Source organism: Silene latifolia, chromosome Y, assembly GCF_048544455.1.
Source record: "Silene latifolia isolate original U9 population chromosome Y, ASM4854445v1, whole genome shotgun sequence".
In the NCBI taxonomy this organism is placed as follows: Eukaryota; Viridiplantae; Streptophyta; class Magnoliopsida; order Caryophyllales; family Caryophyllaceae; genus Silene; species Silene latifolia.
Genome location: NC_133538.1, coordinates 311,256,891 through 311,275,001, shown reverse-complemented (window position 1 = coordinate 311,275,001; position 18,111 = coordinate 311,256,891). Strand labels below are relative to the sequence as shown.

General features: G+C 41.2%; 1 pseudogene; it reads left to right on the top strand.

Moving 5' to 3' along the window:
* The first annotated feature begins 4,484 nt into the window (after positions 1 to 4,484).
* Positions 4,485 to 6,903, top strand: LOC141631188 (uncharacterized; annotated as a pseudogene).
* The last annotated feature ends 11,208 nt before the right edge of the window (positions 6,904 to 18,111 follow it).

The following is an 18,111-nucleotide window of genomic DNA, read 5'->3' as shown; positions in this document are numbered from 1 at the left end:
GCGTTTTAATTCGGTTTCAAGTGTCGGAAATGACCCGGTGATTGAGTATTGGTCTATTGGGCATACATGGCTATTTTTAGCCTTTTAAGTTAAGTGTTGAATTGTCATGTTAGACATTGTTTAAAATACACTTGAGTAGTCCGGTAATTATGCCGGTAATTGTATAAGCAAACTCGAAAAAAGTACGAAATTTTTAATTAAAAGCTTTGAAATTTTTATCTTCAACAGGGTGAGCGCTCCTATTACCCCTTCCCTAACTCCATCGTTGTTAGGCAAAGTAAAGTACTAAACTTCAATCAAGCTTTTTGGAAATCGAACACACTTGACTTTGTAATGTCTCCAACGACACTTTATCACATATAGACTTTTTAAGATAGAGCCATATTGCCATGTTAGACACCAGAAAGATATACGAAGCCCATATTATTATTATTAGGGTTTTTTTTTATAACTGCTACCATAAGTAAACCAATTTTTGAGAACTGCTACCAAGGTAATAAAAGTTTAAAAAATGCTACCATAATTCTTGCTTCGTTAGAAATCCAGTACCAATTCATTAAACGAGCCTACTTGAATCAAGCTAAGCCATTCATTTCAAATGTTTAGTTTAAGTTATATTTTCCATACCTATTATACCCTTCCCCCATCTTTATAACATACCCTCTTCTTCACTTCTTTACACTTTAATTACTTCAACCGTTCAACTCCATTAATTCTTCTTCAATTTCTCATTTGTTCTTCCCTAATTCTAATTTCCCCAATTGAAGTTATTCATTGAATCTTTCTCTTTGAATCTATTATCAGGTAACAATTCCTTTCAATTCATTCATTCTCTCTCCTTCTACTCCATTAATTATTACTTTTAAATCTCGCCACTGTCATTCTTAGGCAAATTAAGGCATATGATGATGAGGTTGTGGTTAATCGAAACAACAATATGAAGAGAAGTAGAACATTGTTGAAATGGATTGTTGTTGTTGTTGTTGTTTGCCTTTTAGTAGTTTTATTTAGGCTTCTATTGAAACTGTAAGCTTGTCAGTTAGATAGCTTATAAGGCAGATGGCTTCTAAGGCATATGTTAGTTGATAGGTTTAGCAGCTCAAATGAAATCATTTGAGCAATTTTCTAATGTAAAATGAAAAACCTATCAATAAAGGAGGGTTGCATTTTCTGTTCAAATGTTGTTAAAAATAGACATGTTGATTCAATTTTTTTCTTCTTTTGATTTCCTTGTTCAAGTAACAATAAACTGGAAAAGAGACAATTAAACCAAGTAACATTGAAATAGATTGTTAAATTGTCTTACAAACCCATGATGAAATAAACACTTAATTGTTTGACATAATTGTTCAACAAAAACCAAAACATAACTAAAAGCATTACAAGTCCATCATCAGTCCTCAAAAGTTAGCTTCTTCTTTGAATTTGCAGCAAGTGCTCCATGATTGGCACTAGCTTGACCCTTGGACACTTGGTTACTGGCTAAATGAAGGGCCAGACAGTGCATCCACCACTGCAGCATCTTGTAGCTTCTTTGCCTTTCTTCTTGCAACACCATCCCTTACCTTGGCACTCCAGGCTGATTTACTTATCCCTGATCTTGTTGCTGTCACCTTCTCTTTTTTCTTGACTCATTGGAGGGTTCTTACAAGTCTTCATATTATGGCCATTCAAGCCACACTTGCCACAAGTTTTAATCTGCCTCATTTTTTTGGGTTATCCACTAGTTCCCTCTCCTACCTCTCTTCTCCTATTTTTTAGCTTAGGTCTGCCAGGCAACTTCTTGAATGGTGGTGGTGTAGGAGATGTGAGCCCAACTTTCTCCTAGTCTTCATATCCAGGCATGGATGCTATGGGATGCTGAAATGCTCTCAAATAGGTGGCTTTGGTGTAAGCCTCATCAACATAGTCTAGGACCTCATGTCTTTGGTCTGTTATGCACATCATTGCATGTGGACATGGAATTCCTGTTAGCTCCCAAGTCTTACAAGTACCTGTCCTATTTGTGAGATTAACAACCTTTTGCTTCCCTCTATGAAGCACCTTAAACTCTTCACCAAATGCAGGGATTAAAGTGCAAAACCTGGTTTCACTATCAACCCACTTCAAATACTTTGTTACAAAGGGCATTACCCTATCCTCAAACCCAGCAACTCCTGTCCTTTTATCGTAATGCCTTTTCATGACATATCTTCTTATCCATTCCATAAGGCTGATAATAGGCTTATCTCTGGCTTCTTTTAAAGCTACATTGAATGACTCACATATGTTGTTCAACAACATGTTGGACTTGCTTGTTGTTGAGAATGCATGTTTTGACCAGTGCTTGGCTGGTATGGCAGATAGGTATGCATGTGCATCCTTGTTCAACAACTTGAATCCTTCCATTTCTTTATGGAACTCACCCCTTGAACATGCCCTAGCTGCAGCCCAAAAATGACTCCTTCATCAGTGTACCAGGCCATTGCAACTTAAAAATTAGCCCATATGTGTCTTGCACAAAGCCTTATTTCTGCCTTTGGAGTGACAGTATTGAAAGCCTCCAATAACTTCTGTCGAAAATACAAAGCATTGTCAAAAAAACAAAAAATGTAGAAAATTGCATAGAATAAGGTAGTTACATATTAAAGTGTGCACACCTTTTGTCTGTCTTACATTATAGTCAGCCCTTCTCCATCCACCTTCTCTATATCTTCCATCAATAAGCTCAAGAACCAAGTCCAAGTCTGGGTATTTTCAACCTCAACCACAGCCCATGCCACAGGATAGATGTTGTTATTTCCATCCATACTGACAGCAACTAAACACATGCCTGGGTATGGGCCCTTAAGATGACAGCCATCAACACCAATCAGTGGCCTACAACCAGCCAAAAAACCCACCTTGCAAGCCTTCAAACACACATACATTCTTTGAAACTAGGGGGATTTTCGACATGGTCCACAACAACAATGACTATTGTTCTTGGATTATAGGTGATCAAGGCATGTGCATAATCCCACACTCTACCATATTCATCAGCCCCGTCACCATTAATCATTAGTTTTGCCCTAGCCCTAGTTAACCATGCTTGGGAATAACTAATTTTCACCCCCATTGTCCTATACACATTTTTCACAAATTTAGACAAATCCCAACCAGGATTTTCTCTCCAATCCTCAAGATATTTTTCAGCTAAATATTCTGAAGAGAGTTTCCTAGTAACTCCTTTAAATGAACATTTATGGGTCAAGTTCATTGTTCTAATCACCATAAACTCCTTATTATCTGATGATGTGGCATATACTCTAAATGGACACAGAAAATTGTGACACACACACACACACACACCTAATCTTACTTCTTACCTTGTCCCATGGACATTTACATTTGTATTTACTGTAGACTGTTACTTTTACTTTACCATTATGTAAAAAATAATAGTCATACCTATTTTCAATGGCATGAGCCCTCAGTGCTTGCCTCCAGGGGCGTATCAGGCCCAAGGCAGCCCAGTGCGCCTGAACTGGGCCTCTAAAATTTGGGCCCAAGTTCTCGTTATCCTTTCCTATGTAAAAAAAAAAAAAAAGAACTACCAAACCTAATAATGATAACGTTTGAGTCAATAGTCAAGATATCAGTATAATTAATCCTTCAATCACTCCTTATATTTCTCCTTCCCAATATATCGATTGAGATTTCCCCAAATAATCAAACGTTCAAAAATCTCTAAATCTTTGATTATATATTCTTGAATCTTCACACAATTATGGCACTGATTTACTATCACTTCTCATCCCTCAATTTTTCCTTCAATCAAATTAGTAATTACTCATCGTTGTTCATCAATTTCAAGGCGAAAGGTTTACACAGACGAAATAATCTAAAGATAAGGTATTAATTCCTCCCTAATTTTATGAATTTTAGTTTTAATTCATTTGTAATTCATAATTAATTTCGTTAATTCTTTAAATGGGTCTGAAAAATTATCGACGGCGACGGGGTTTAAATATCTGGCCAAAATCTACCCCTCAATTGTTCATTGTTGCAATATTGACCACTGACCGTCTAAATCATCCAAAGTAATTAGGCATATTTGATATTTCAGTTTATCAAAATTTCACGCCTAACTCTTCTTTTTTCATTAATTGGGGATCAATCATATGACTAAATTATTTATGATGTTTTTATTGAAGGTTCTCCTAATCAAATCTATAAGTTTTATTGATGGAAATCGATTCAAACCGTGGAGTATAGAACACCTGTACATCGATTTCAAGACTACTGTATCAGGTTGTTTCTTTAACTTCTATCAATTTTTAATATGCCACCGAGAAAGTTTGATTCCGGGTCTGAAAAACGTAAAAAAAGGAAACGAATAGAAGAGTTAACTCGATCCCAAACCGGAGCCCTTGATAAATTTTTTGTGAAAGAGTCAAGTACTCCGGCAGAAAATGCTATTGATGATGATAATTTGGTTATTGTTAACAAAACGGCTGCAAATTATGCCCACAAAGACGACTCTTGTAATGTTATGGTTGCAAATGATAATATTGTCAATGACGATGATACTACTACTAACAATAATGATGATGATTACAATGAAAATAATAATGATAATGATAATAATAATGGCAATAGGATTGATGATGCTACTGTGAACGAAGTTGTTGGTATAAATGTTGATAATGTTGAGAGTGTTTTAGATATTTTTGATCCGAGAAATTGGAATGTGCTTGACAATGATACGATTAGTATTTTAGCTGATAAAGGTCCCCGGAGAGATTTATCATTTGAAAAAGGGCCCAAGGATAGACGATCTAGACAATTTTCTTCGACGTGGTTCACTAGAGTCTTTACAAAATGGAGAGAAGTGTGATAGGGATTGACTTGTATATTCCAAAGAGCTTGATAAAGTATTTTGTTTTTGTTGTAAAATATTTAGGAAAGGGGGTGGTAGAGGTCAATTAGCTAACGAGGGTTTTGGGAATTGGTCTCATCTTAGTGAAAGACTTAATGAGCATGAAAATGGTGTTGAACATTTCACTAATATGACTGATTGGTACGATTTACGAGAACGAGTTCGGAAGAATAAAACAATTGATAAAGTGGCTAAAAAGAAAATGAAAAAGGAGAAAGAACATTGGAAAAAATTATTGCAAAGAATTATATATGTAGTAGAATTTCTAGCAAAACATAACTTGCCCTTCCGTGGTAAGAAACAAAGATTGTATCAAAATAACAATGGTAATTTTTTAGGTTTAATTGAAATGTTAGTGAAATTTGACCCTATTATTCAAGAGCATGTTCTTCGTATATCTAATGCTAAGATTCATTCTCATTATCTTGGTCATAATATTCAAAATGAATTGATACTTCTTATTGCTTCTATTATTAAGGTTGAAATTATTAAAAATGTTAAACAAGCAAAGTATTTTTCGATTATTCTTGACTGCACTCCTGATATTAGTCATCAAGAACAAATGTCATTGATTTTGAGATATGTTGATGTGTCGTCTAATTCTGTTTGTGTTCAAGAGTCTTTCTTAGGATTTTTGAATGTTGACGATACTACTGGTCAAGGTCTTTTTAATGTTTTAAAAAGTGAGTTGAAATCACTTGACCTTGATGTTGATGATGTGAGAGGACAAAGTTAAGATAACGGGTCAAATATGAAAGGTAAACACCAAGGTGTACAAAAAAAACTTTTAGATACAAATTCTCGAGCATTTTTTACTCCTTGTGGTTCTCATAGTCTTAACGTAACATTATGTGATATTGCGAATAGTTGTGGGAAGGCAAAGGATTTTTTTGGAATCATTCAACGAATATATACTATTTTTTCAAATTCAACAAAAAGATGGAAAATTTTGTTAGAAAATTTACCCGATCTTACTTTAAAACCGTTATCATCTACTCGTTGGGAGAGCCGTGTGGAAAGTGTTCAAGCTATAAGATTTCAAATTGCGGAGGTACGTGAAGCTTTACTTCAAGTAGGCGAAACTGATAATGATTCTAAGATAAGGAGTGAAGCTAACTCCTTGGCAAAAAATGAACTTGTTGATTTTGAGTTTTTGGTAGCACTAGTCATTTGGTATGAAATATTATATAGAGTTAATTATGTTAGTAAAAATTTACAATCCCATGATATGGTTCTTGATATAGCAATTGAAGATATTAGGAAATTGAATTTTTTTTGAAGAATATAGAGAATTTGGATTTTTGGATGCTGTAAGTGTAGCTAAAAAAATTGCTGTTGAATTGAATGTGGATCCAGTATTTCCAAAAAAACGAGTAATTCGAAGGAAACGACAATTTGATGAAAATCAAACAAGCTTATCTGATGAGGTTCACCAAACTACCGAAGAGTCATTTAGAGTGAATTATTTCGTATATATTGTTGATCAGGCTATCGGTTCACTCGGTAAAAGATTTGAGCAATATAAAGAGTTTCAAAGTATTTTTGGATTTTTGTTCACTTCTAATAATTTGCAATCATTAGATAATGAGACTTTAAATTCTCAGTGTATTAATCTTGAAAAGGCTCTTACTAATGGCAAACAATTTGATATTAATGAAAACGATCTTTATATGGAGTTAAAATTGCTTAAAGAAACTTTGCCTAATGAAGAGATGAAAGCCATGGATATCTTAGCGTTTTTGAAACGTAACTGTTATTTTCGTAATGCATTTATTGTGTATCGAATTTTGTTGACTATACCTGTGACGGTTGCATCTGCAGAGAGGAGTTTCTCAAAGCTGAAGTTGTTGAAATATTATTTACGCTCCACAATGTTGCAAGAAAGACTTAATGGATTGGCATTGATAGCCATAGAGAAAGATTTGCTGAAAAGGGTTGATTATGAAAATTTGATTGATATATTTGCTTCAAGAAAGGCTCGTAAGAGGTTACTTTTCCAATAAATAGGAGTACAAGAAATATGGTTGGAGTATTTTGAATGAATAAATGATGTAATCAAAGTTAAGCAAATGGAAATTTAATATGTTCGGGTTTTTTTTTACAAAGTTTCGAGTGTAATTTTAGGGCCTCCTTTTTTTTTCGCACCGGATCTCCGATTGTTTTGAGACGCCCCTGCTTGCCTTAGTACCTCAACACTGGTGAACTGTAAACCAGTGTCCAACTTCACCTTTTTCTTAAAGTCAGTGGCAGGGTTGAAAACAACACCACCACCCCCTCATCATCTGAACCCTGAAGGCTTCTCAAATCATCATCAGATTCATAGACTTCCTCCTCTAATTCTTCTAAAAATTCAGCTTTACTTTTCCCTTTATCCCCTTTTCTCTTATCCTCTGTCTTTTGGAACAGATCTTCAGCAACAAGGTCTTCTTCCTTAACCTCAAAATCTGAATCTGCAAGGTCAGATTCCCCTTCACTTACTACAAATTGTTCCCCTTCATCATCTTCACTAAGCACAGGTTTCCTTACAGCTTTGCCTTTTTTAATATTTTTTTTACCAACCACTTGTTTTTTTCCCTTCCCCTTCTCAGTCACCTTCACAGTCACCTCCTTTTTACCCTTCTCCTTCTCAGCCACGTGCTTCTTACCCTTCACCTTCTCAGTACCCTTCACTGCCTCACTAGCATTTACCTACTCAGGTCCTCTAACTGGCACACTACCCTTCACCTTCTCAGGTCCTCTAACTGACACACTACCCTTCACCTGCTCAGTTCAATTCCTCCAAAAGCAGCACCACCTACAGCAGATCTTTGTACACCATGTCCACCAACACCAGATCCACCAACATCAACAGATTTAACCCCACCTAAATCAGACACAGAAGCAACACCTTCAACTTGAACAGTAGGTTTCACAGGTCTTCTAAAAGGTATTTTTGATGCTGTTTTTTAGGGTACTTGAAATGGTGTTTTTGAGGGTATTTTGAATGATGTATTTGATGTTGTTGGGTGAATAACCTGTAATGGTGGTATGTCAAGAGGGATGTCCTCATCTGAATCATGAATATAAAAGTGGTTGGTAAATCTAGGGCTCCTTCTAAATGGGCTGCTGGAAGTGGGCTTTTTTTTAGGTGATGGCTTTTTGGAAGGCCTAGCTTTTTGTCCAATGAGCTCATAAATCTTATCTAGCTCATTCACCAATTTTGTTCTGTATTTATGAGGAGAACTGATGTTTGGAGTTACAAAGGGAATAGCCCTTGTGGTGACATACAAGTCCACCCTGTTATCCTTATCCCTTGACTTGAGCACATCAGGAATATCCCTATCATTTAATACTAGTGTTCTCCCAAAATTCAAAGTCAAACCATGCCTCCTAAACCATATAAAGACACTCACATCCTGGCCCACCTTTTTTTTGCTTCATTAACTATCATGCAGTAAGTGAGTTTGGTACTCAAAATACCAGTCATCAAAACAAGGATACCACCAACATATTGGGTTTTTCCAGAAATAGACTCAAAACGCCCACCAACATGAAGTCTGACATCAATATAGAAAGGAGTATCCATCCTAAAATTAAACAGTAGGATATTAAATAATGCTATTAACTTTCTAGAAGAAAACCCATTAAATTAGACAAATCTATTTAATCAATCAGGTTTAAAGTGATAACAAAGACAAAAGTTGAATTAAACAAATCAATGGAACAAATTTCAATCAATTGAAAATTCGACACTACTACAAAATTAAGCTATTGCAACATTTCGACCGCAACACTTATTTTTTGTGTTGCGTTTTATAATAAAAATATTAGCTACGCAACACTTTTAATAAAAATATTGCATAAAGTTCTATAATGCATCGTTTCAACAAAAGTGTTGCTTATATGAATACCAAATGCAACACTCATACTCAAATAGACAAATACTGCCTGATTTTTGATTTTTTTTTATTAGGCGGTCAAAATAAAGTAGTGAAAGTTAGGCGGGAAGCAAAAATGAACTTTCGAGAATACAGCGCTTTAGCCTTTAGCAAAAAAAAAAAAAAAAAACACCGCTTCATCTTCATCTCTATCAAAAATACACCGCCGAAGACCTTTTGTCTTCTTTCAGATGATCTTCATCTTCATCTTTCAGATCATCTTCATTTACCATATACTGAAGTCCTTTCGTTTTCTTCTTCTACGTACCATCTTCGTTATTTGATTGCTGATTCCAGTACGACGCCGTAAATGTAAGCTTTCTAATTACGATTCATCTTCTAAATTTTTTCAATTATTCTCTTTTCTATTACGAGTCGATCTCATTTTATGGTATATTATCGTAAATTGGAGCATAACTTTATGAATTTCGAGTTTTATGATTCTTGTATTTCCGTAAAATGGGTTTTAGTTTCGATAATCTGAACATTCAATTTGTTGAATATAGCAAGCAGAACGTACATCTTGATTCATTAATTGCTTTAAGATTCCTGAAAATATAGAATGTTAATTCGCAACACGATGTGTTTAATGGAATTTATCCAAACAATTGGAGAAGTCAATAGATATCACCATCAAACACTGGAATTCTTATCAAACTGGAAAAACTTCAATCTCAGTGAAGGTCAACCCTAAATTTAAACAAGTGGTTGCTTAACATAACTCTGGTGATTGTAATGGGTGTTGATCTGATATTTAGTATGATGCTAATGTGGGGATTTTGAAAGCTCCTTTGTTGGTGATTGTGTAGTTTGGTGTTACTAGGTTGCTCTCGATTTGATTTTGAAAGCATGATGACAATTTCAAACTACGGGTTAGTTTAGACATCATTGGATTTGAGGTAGTATCCTAGGGGAATGATATATTTATCTTCATTGATATGAGTTTCTACATCTATACTTTGTCATAGTTTTAGTACTTAGGGTTCTAAGCAATGCTGATTTGATTCAGCATATGACAGATGCTATATATTCTTGGTGTAATAATGGAAGCAACTGTATCATTATCAGACGTCTCCAATAACAAGCTTTAACACTAATTGACGTTAAAACCAGTGAAAAACATTAAAATATTTTCAAAAACTTTAGTTCAAAAATTTTTTTTTATAAGGATAATAATTCCATTAGCTATAGATAAGCTCACGGTCATTGATCCAAGAACGCAACAATTATTAAACGACAATCAACAAACAGGTTAGTACCTAACAAAGAGCAAACACAAAGAGACTACAACATAAGATCCTAAATCTACCCATCTTACCCGTCTCTCAAGTTTATTATTTTAAGGTCAAGTTATTTAGTGCCTACTGCCGAAGATTGAAGATTTGTTCAAGTATTGAAGAATGCTTTTTCTTCCTTAAAGATGTTCCTTATTCTTTTTGTATCTCGCCTTATTCTTAATCTCTTGGTGCCTATCCTTCTTCTAAACTCTCTATTCTTCTTCCTAGGAAGTTACATTTGTATCCTCCCAACTTGTCCTTTCACCCTTGCTAATCCTCCCTTAACGCCTTCTAGATAGTTCTCTTTCTTTTGTGGGGTGTTAACCTTAGTTGGAAAATTCGATTTTTGAGGAGATTGTTTGTGTCTGACCCTTAACCCTGGCTTTGAGAAGTCGTGATGTTAGAAAGACTTAGGTAAGGTGATGAGACATACTTAGTGATTCTTATACCTAGTTCCTTGACAAAGTAAGTATAATCGATTGGTGGATTCTTTGTGTTAAGAGTGAGTTGCCTATGTTACTAAAATTATAGAACTTGGCTTTGTTGTTTATGTTTGGGATTTGAAAGCTTAGTAGGTTGAGCGTTATTACCTTAGGAGTAAAACATGGAGTAAAGTTTATGACGTGATTTTGGAAAGAGATACCTTTAGGATGTTAGATTGTATAAAAGAACTTTTGAACTTGGATTTTTGATTGATGGTTTACCATCTTTAGGAGCTCATAGTTGACACTAGTTGGATATGGGTATAGCGTTGTTAGGAGCTTTGACCTTGACCTCATGGAGGTGGTTAGTAGATGTTTGAGGATTTGAAGTGGTGAAATCACACTTATAGTGAAGTACCTTGTTTCATGGAATAGCTTAAGATGATGTAACATAAGTGTTTTGAGGAAACCCTTGGGAGTGATGTTATTTGGGATTCAAGTACTTGGCGTTCCCTTCTTGTCTAATTCCCTTCTTCTTCGACCATAAGTGTTACCGTTCATACCTCCTTTCCTCGCTTCATCTTGCTCCTCCTTTAAGTTTGACACTCGTATCTTGGAAAACTCTATCTTTAACATCCTTGTAATTTTGACTTCAATTTTTACCCTATGAAAGTCATTATAGCTCTTTTGTTGGTTAAGCTTGAACCCTCTTAGCATACTTGTATTTATGATGCCCAACTTACTTTTCATTTCACACAATTTCAAAATATTTCAAACTACTATTTTTGGTTCGTTGTTAAAAATTTATGTTACCATTACAAAATTTTCCCTACTTGTAAAGATTTGGAAAATGAAAATTCGATTTGATTCTCTAATTGTTCTTTGAGTATAGACTTCCTTATCATGGTTTTGAGTTGCTAAACCTGAGATTTTTGTAAATTTTATCCAATTTCTACTCACTTTGATCTATTATGATGCCTTTGTCAAAGTTTAATATTATATTGCAGGAATTTAACTCCCCTTTTAGTTATTTAAAGGTGAAACCTTTATTTCTATTTTGGTTTTTTTTTTGCAAAAGAAAATTTGAGTAGATTACCTTTCTCTTATTTTGATTTTAACGTTGATCGGATGTTAAAACTCGTTATTAGAAACGTTTAATAACTTGTTCTACTCTTGTCGATGAGTGATTTTCGGTTTTAAATTTGTCTTTGACATGGAAAGTTAGCGCTCTTGGGTGCACGACAAGGGCAATTTCGTTCCATGAATGAGACTTATACTTTTGAAAACTCTTCATTAATGTTTTCGAAAGTATTTTGATTTTCGATTTATACAAATGATTTACTTTTTGACCTTATCTTTGATTTGGAATGTGATGTTCTTGAATACGTAACGAGGACACTTCCGTTCCTCTGATGAGAGTCTGGTTCTGTCGGAAAATTTTATTTGAAACTTTTGAAAGAATTTTAGGTCTTACAATAAGTAACCTTTTAAATGTTTTGGTTACCGATTCCAAAGTTCCAGTTTTGTTTTATATAACCTTTCATTTCTACTTTCAAGTTTCGAGGACGAAACTTTTTAAAAGGTGGGGTGATTGTAACACCCCGTATTTTAATAAGTTGGATAAAATTCTTTTAATTGCTACTTTATATTTAATTACGTTGGTTAACGATTTATATATTTATTTTCTCAGCTAATTAATTAATTTCTTTATTGATGGGGCATATTCTGCACCGCTGACCAAAGTCAACACACTGAGCAAGGTCAAAGATATCCACAGCAAGTCAACGACTTAGACTGTCTAGCCGATGCATCCCATCGGCCAGATAGCCAGCGTCTCGGCCTGACAACCTGCCAGCCGGGACACATACCCGCGTACTCATATCCAAGACCCTCTGCCGGCCTGCCATAGGTTCATCGGCCGAGGGTAGAACGGTCTTTCCACCTGATAAGCCACTTGGCCACTTGGCCACTACGTGACAAAAGGTGAAAGCCTATAAATACTCCTCAACCTTCTTTGAGGAAAGGATCTCCCAACTAAACCTAAATACACTATTCATCTGGTAACATCTCTCTTATCTCTCTACAATACATTCCTAGCCAATTAGCATACAACTTATACCTCTAAGTTCACTGACTTGGGCGTCGGAGTGGGTACGCTTGGCACAAAGCCAAGCCCTCAGTTCGTTCATTGTTGCAGGGAAGGCCGAGGGAGACGATAGAAGCACGAAGGGTCTAACCCAAGACATTATTCTACAAGCCACGGGTGGTAACGATACTTGCTCTGGAATTATACCCGGAACAATTGGCGCCGTCTGTGGGAAAAGACACTAGAAGCTAGTCACATTGATTCCCAAACAAAAACCCACCCAAAAAGCTAAGAAAATGTCGAAACAACAAGATGCAGTCGTAACCGACGAAACCACATTTTACCAAGATGATACTTTCAACAATTACGAGTCGTACGACCCTCCACCGGCGGTGTAATCCAACCGGAGTTCGGGATGCCATCAATACCCGACACGCCACTGCCAGCCAACCAGGTCACCATCATGGGACATGTGGTTGACGTAGCAAGGCTGAAGATGCTCCTAGACCTAATTAGTAATACGCCCGCTCACACTGTCACGTCGACAAGAGCGGCGGAAACTGTCCGGGAGACCAGGGCCCAAAATATGACTCCGAGAAATTTGAACGGAGCACTAGGAGAAGCCGGCCCAATCAAGACGCCGGGGGAGCCCAAAGTGGGCGCGGTAGACCTAAGTCCTTCCCGCACTCGGGGGAGGACAGCGTCCCCGCCACACGAACGAGGCTCACCCCGAAGAAGCCAGGAGGAGTCCGACTCGGCGAGTTGGAGAAGAAGCCCGAGTCGAAGAAGGAGCCCCTCCCGTCACGGAGGAAGGAGCCAGGTTAGGGACGCAAGAAGCCGATCGCCGCGTGTCGTTCGACACATGGTTAGGCGGCCCCTCAACGCCTACGTCTTAGAAGTCCGGTGCCGAACAAGCTCAAGCTACCACCTCGTCGTACAAGGAGATGGTGATCCGATCGACCACGCGAGGCTTTCGAGTCTTACATGTCGGTATGGGAGCGGCCGATGAGGTCAGTGCCGAATTTTCCCAACAACTTTGCATGGGATGGCTCGGAGAGGCGGTACAAAGGACTTCCTGACGGCTCGGTGTATTATTACGCCGACTTGAAGGGCGCTTTCCTAGCCCGGTACTCTGCCCAACAAGAGAAGGGCCGTAGAGACATCGACCTCCCGACTATCGACAGGGAGGGGCGAGTCTCTCCGGAGCTATGTGAAGAGGTTCGATGGAAAAGTCCAGCAGATTCGAGAAATTAATCCCGAGCCGGCGGCCTTCGCGATGAAGGGCCTCCCGGGGAGCCTTAAAAACGAGCTCATCAAGAGCGGAGGCCTAGGCCGGACGCCGCCCGAGAAAGTTGGCCGACCCGAGGCCATCAAGGTGGAAGACTACCACAAAACACGGAAGATCCCCGCGAAGCCGAGCACTCCGAAAAAGAAGAGTCACGGGCGGGACGGCCCGGGACGAAGGACGCCGCGACAACAACGGCTCGCGGTCCGAAGGAAGACGCCGCGAGAATAACGAGATCACGGTCGGACGGTCCGACCGGAAACAAGACTCGGCGGGCGCCGGGTGGAATCCAGGAACGTACCACCAGAGGCGGTATAGTGAAAAAACCCCTCTCATCGCATCAGCCGCCGAAGTCTTCGCCCTGAGCAAAAACGAGGGCCAGAAGTGGGAGAGACCCCCCAAGCCAAAAAGTGACGGTGACACGAGCCAGTACTGTGAGTACCACGGCCACACCGGCCATTTAACCAACGATCGCCGCCATCGAAGAATGCCATAGAGGAGCGATCCTAAGGGAAGCCTCGGCAAGTACGTTGCAAAAGGCCAAAAGACCGACGCCGGCGGTTCAGATAGGAAGTCCGTCTTCGAGCGAATTGGCGTGATACATGTTGTCATCGGGGGCAACGAAAACGGAGGGTCCGCTCATGGGCACAAGCGGCACCTAAACGAGCTATACCAGGCCATCAACTTTGTGCCCAACTCAAGGATCCCCTCTGCAAGCATCCCCGATATGACTATCGGAAGAAAGGACTACGAAGGGGTCATCGCCCCTCACAGCGACCCGCTTGTAGTCAATTTGGACATATCCAACCACCTGGTCAAGAGGTGCCTGATTGACACAGGTGCATACACGAATATCATGTTTAGGGAGTGCTTTCTCGGCCTTGGCCTGAAGATCAAGGACTTAAGCCCCTGCACCAACCCCCTATACAGCTTCGCTGGGGCCGGCCTGGTGCCGCTGGGATCAATTAGACTCCCGGTGACGTTCGGCGAAAAGAACGCGGCTAAAAACATCCTAGCTGAGTTCATCGTCATTGACGGCTCGTCTGCCTACAACGTTCTCATAGGCCGAGTCACCCTGAGCGAGGCCGACGCAGATGTCCCATCCGGGCCCTAACGCTGATGTATGTCTCGGACCGGGGGGAAGCGCATAAGCTCGTCTCCAAAAACGAGAAGGATGAGGTGGTCAACGTCCAGATAGCCGCCCGAGGTTGCAACATGCAATCCCTCAAAGAGGCGAAGAAGTCCGAAAAAGGAAAAAGCCCGTCCTTACAACAGGGGGGCGACCTCATGGATACGACTAGTGGCTGATTGGGGGGATGTGCCTGTGATGAGCCGTTAGGGCATTGGTAATCTCGTAAAATTTATGTAGCTGCGGAGGTGTCCGAAATAGCTGTGGACACCCCGACGCATGTTTTTCTTTTTAAACCATCCAAGCCTTTCATCAAAGCAGAATTTTGCCATCAGTTATCTATCGAGAAACAGACGCCGGCTCACACTGTCATACCGACAAGAGCGGCAGTCTCCATCAAGAAACTAGCGCCGTCGCGTCACCCCCAAGTAGTAGACGCCACGGCAATCACCCCAAGAGGTTTGATGCCGTCGCAGTCACTCCAAGTGGTAGACGCCACGTAACACGCTATCAAGAAACAGACGCCGGCTCACACCGTCATACCGACAAGAGCGGCGCCTCCATCAAGAAACTAGCGCCGTCGCAGTCACCCCAAGTAGTAGACGCCACGGCAGCCACCCCAAGAGGTTTGATGCCGTCGCAGTCACTCCAAGTGGTAGACGCCACGTAACACGCTATCAAGAAACAGACGCCGCTCACACTGTCATACCGACAAGAGCGGCGCCTCCATCAAGAAACTAGCGCCGTCGCAGCCCCCAAGTAGTAGACGCCACGGCAGCCACCCCAAGAGGTTTGATGCCGTCGCAGTCACTCCAAGTGGTAGACGCCACGTAACACGCTATCAAGAAACAGACGCGCTCACACTTGTCATACCGACAAGAGCGGCGGTCTCCATCAAGAAACTAGCGCCAGCTCACACTGTCGCACCGATAAGAGTGGCAACCACCCTCGTAAGGCGGATACCACGACAAGAATTAACGGCCGTCCGCACACTACGTTCGCAAAAGCAAAAGTGTCTTGGAAGCATTGAGACACAGTCGAGATACACACTTTAAGACGGCCCCGGCCAGGTCAAGACGGAAACGAAAAGAGCGCTCAATCAGGAAAACGGGAGAACTCGACAAAGATGAGATAAAGACCTCGGCCAGGCCGAAGGCGAAAGAAACGAACTATTATTAGAAGATAAGTTACAAGAATTACAAGTGAAAAGAATACAGACGACGGCCGTCCCCACAGGGATAAGCCGAAATATAATCTACCAAGGTCAATTTGTACAAAAAGAGGCAAAAACTAGCATTATGTTCGAGAACCGAGAGATAGCGGAGAGGAAGGGCTGAGTAATTGACCCCTGGAAAGCTGAAGCAGACCTGCTGTAAACTTGTTCTCATCAAGCAGCACATGGTAGCATGTGAGGAGCTGAAACAGATCTGCTGTAAACTTGTTCTCATCAAGCCGCGTCTTCTTCGGCGGCAACCCAAATGAGCTTTTTTCTAGCGGCCTCGGCCTTGGCCTCGGCATCCTCAAATGCCCTCATCCTTTCGGCTTCTTCCTTGGCTACTCTAGCCCTCTCTCAAGAAGAGTCGCTTTCTCCGCGCCGCCTCCCTCTCCATCTTCGCCTTCACCGCCTCCTTGGCCTTCTCCGCCGCGGCATCCACCTTAGCCTGGAGCTTGTCATCAAGCGGACGTCGAATCGCTTACGGGAAGGAACCATCAAGAGGGAAAATCTCCCCGATAACTTCCCTAGCAAGCATCTTCGGACAAATCCGAACTCGGCGCAAGACTTGGGAAGCGGTCGGTTTGCGGCATCTCGATGTCCGCCTCCTTTTGCTTGATGATGGCATCTCCGCCCCGAACCACCTCCGCCCCGAGCCTTAAATAGGTCCCGGGACTCGTTCCTCTGCTTGAGGTAGAGGTCGGCGCGCCCTGAGCAAGCTCACATTTCCTCCGCAGATTCCGCGGCTTCGGTAGCCGCAGCCTCGGCTTTAGCCCTCTCAGCAAGGACCTCCTTTTCAGCGTCCTCCCTGAGTTTTCTCTCTGCCGAGAGCGCCTTCTCAGCTTCTCCCCTAAGCCTCTGCTCGTTGAGGAGATCCAGCTTCGCCGATGCAGCCACCTGCTTTGTGGCATTACGCTCATGAACAGCCCGAGCCACGGCCTTCTCTTGCTCCCTGAGACGAGCAGCGGTAGCCACGTTCCACCTCGCCAGCTCCCTAATAAGCTTCGTGCCCTCCTCTATAAGCTCGGAGACGGAAGCCTTCTGGGATGAAGGGACGACGGTGGCAATTTGGCCACTAGCCTGTGGCTGGGAGACGAAAGCCGTCCGAGATGAAGGGTTGACGGTGGTGCATTGATCACCAACCTGTGCAGAGGATCCCACCGCCTGCCGCCCAACGCCACAAACCGGATAGGTACCATGCTTGGGCTTCTTGGCCGGAGGAGGCACTTCCTTGCCCGCGGTAGAAGCTGTCCTTTTCCTCCTACGAGATAAGAGGAGGTCCCTCCGCATCGTAGTCCCCCTCATCGGGAATTTCAACAACCTCCACCTTCTTAGGGGAGGGACGGGGCCCGAAACCGGCGCCGCTTTCCGCGCCCGACGCACCACACCGGTAACAACCCTCGCTGCGCCTCCTCCTTGCCCAAGACCTTTAGCCGCTCCCATAAGATCATTCGACGACATCCTGCGGTCATGGGCTGGAGCCTTGGGGTGCAAATTAGCAACGGTTTTATCTTTGTGTAGCCCCATTCTCCGAAGAAGATCCTCAGGTAGTTCCGGTCCAAAGTGGTCTACGAAAGAAACAAAGCAAAAGTCAAGTAGAAGAAATGAATCGAAGTTCGAAAATCAAGAAACATTGAGAGCGGCGGAGGGCCTCACACCGACCCCACTCACCCCGTGCTAGGGCCGGTATGAGGCCGACATAGCAGAGCGGCTCATCCTGAAGAATGATCTGCGTTGGGGGAATCCATCTTTTCGGCATCCCACGCTTGTCCACCTCAAAGAGCCTCATCGCCAGTCTCTCATCCTCCGTAAGAGGGACCCTGCTAGCGTCCATTTTAAGATGCTTACGAGTGACCCATCTGTCATGCTCCGCCCTAGTCTC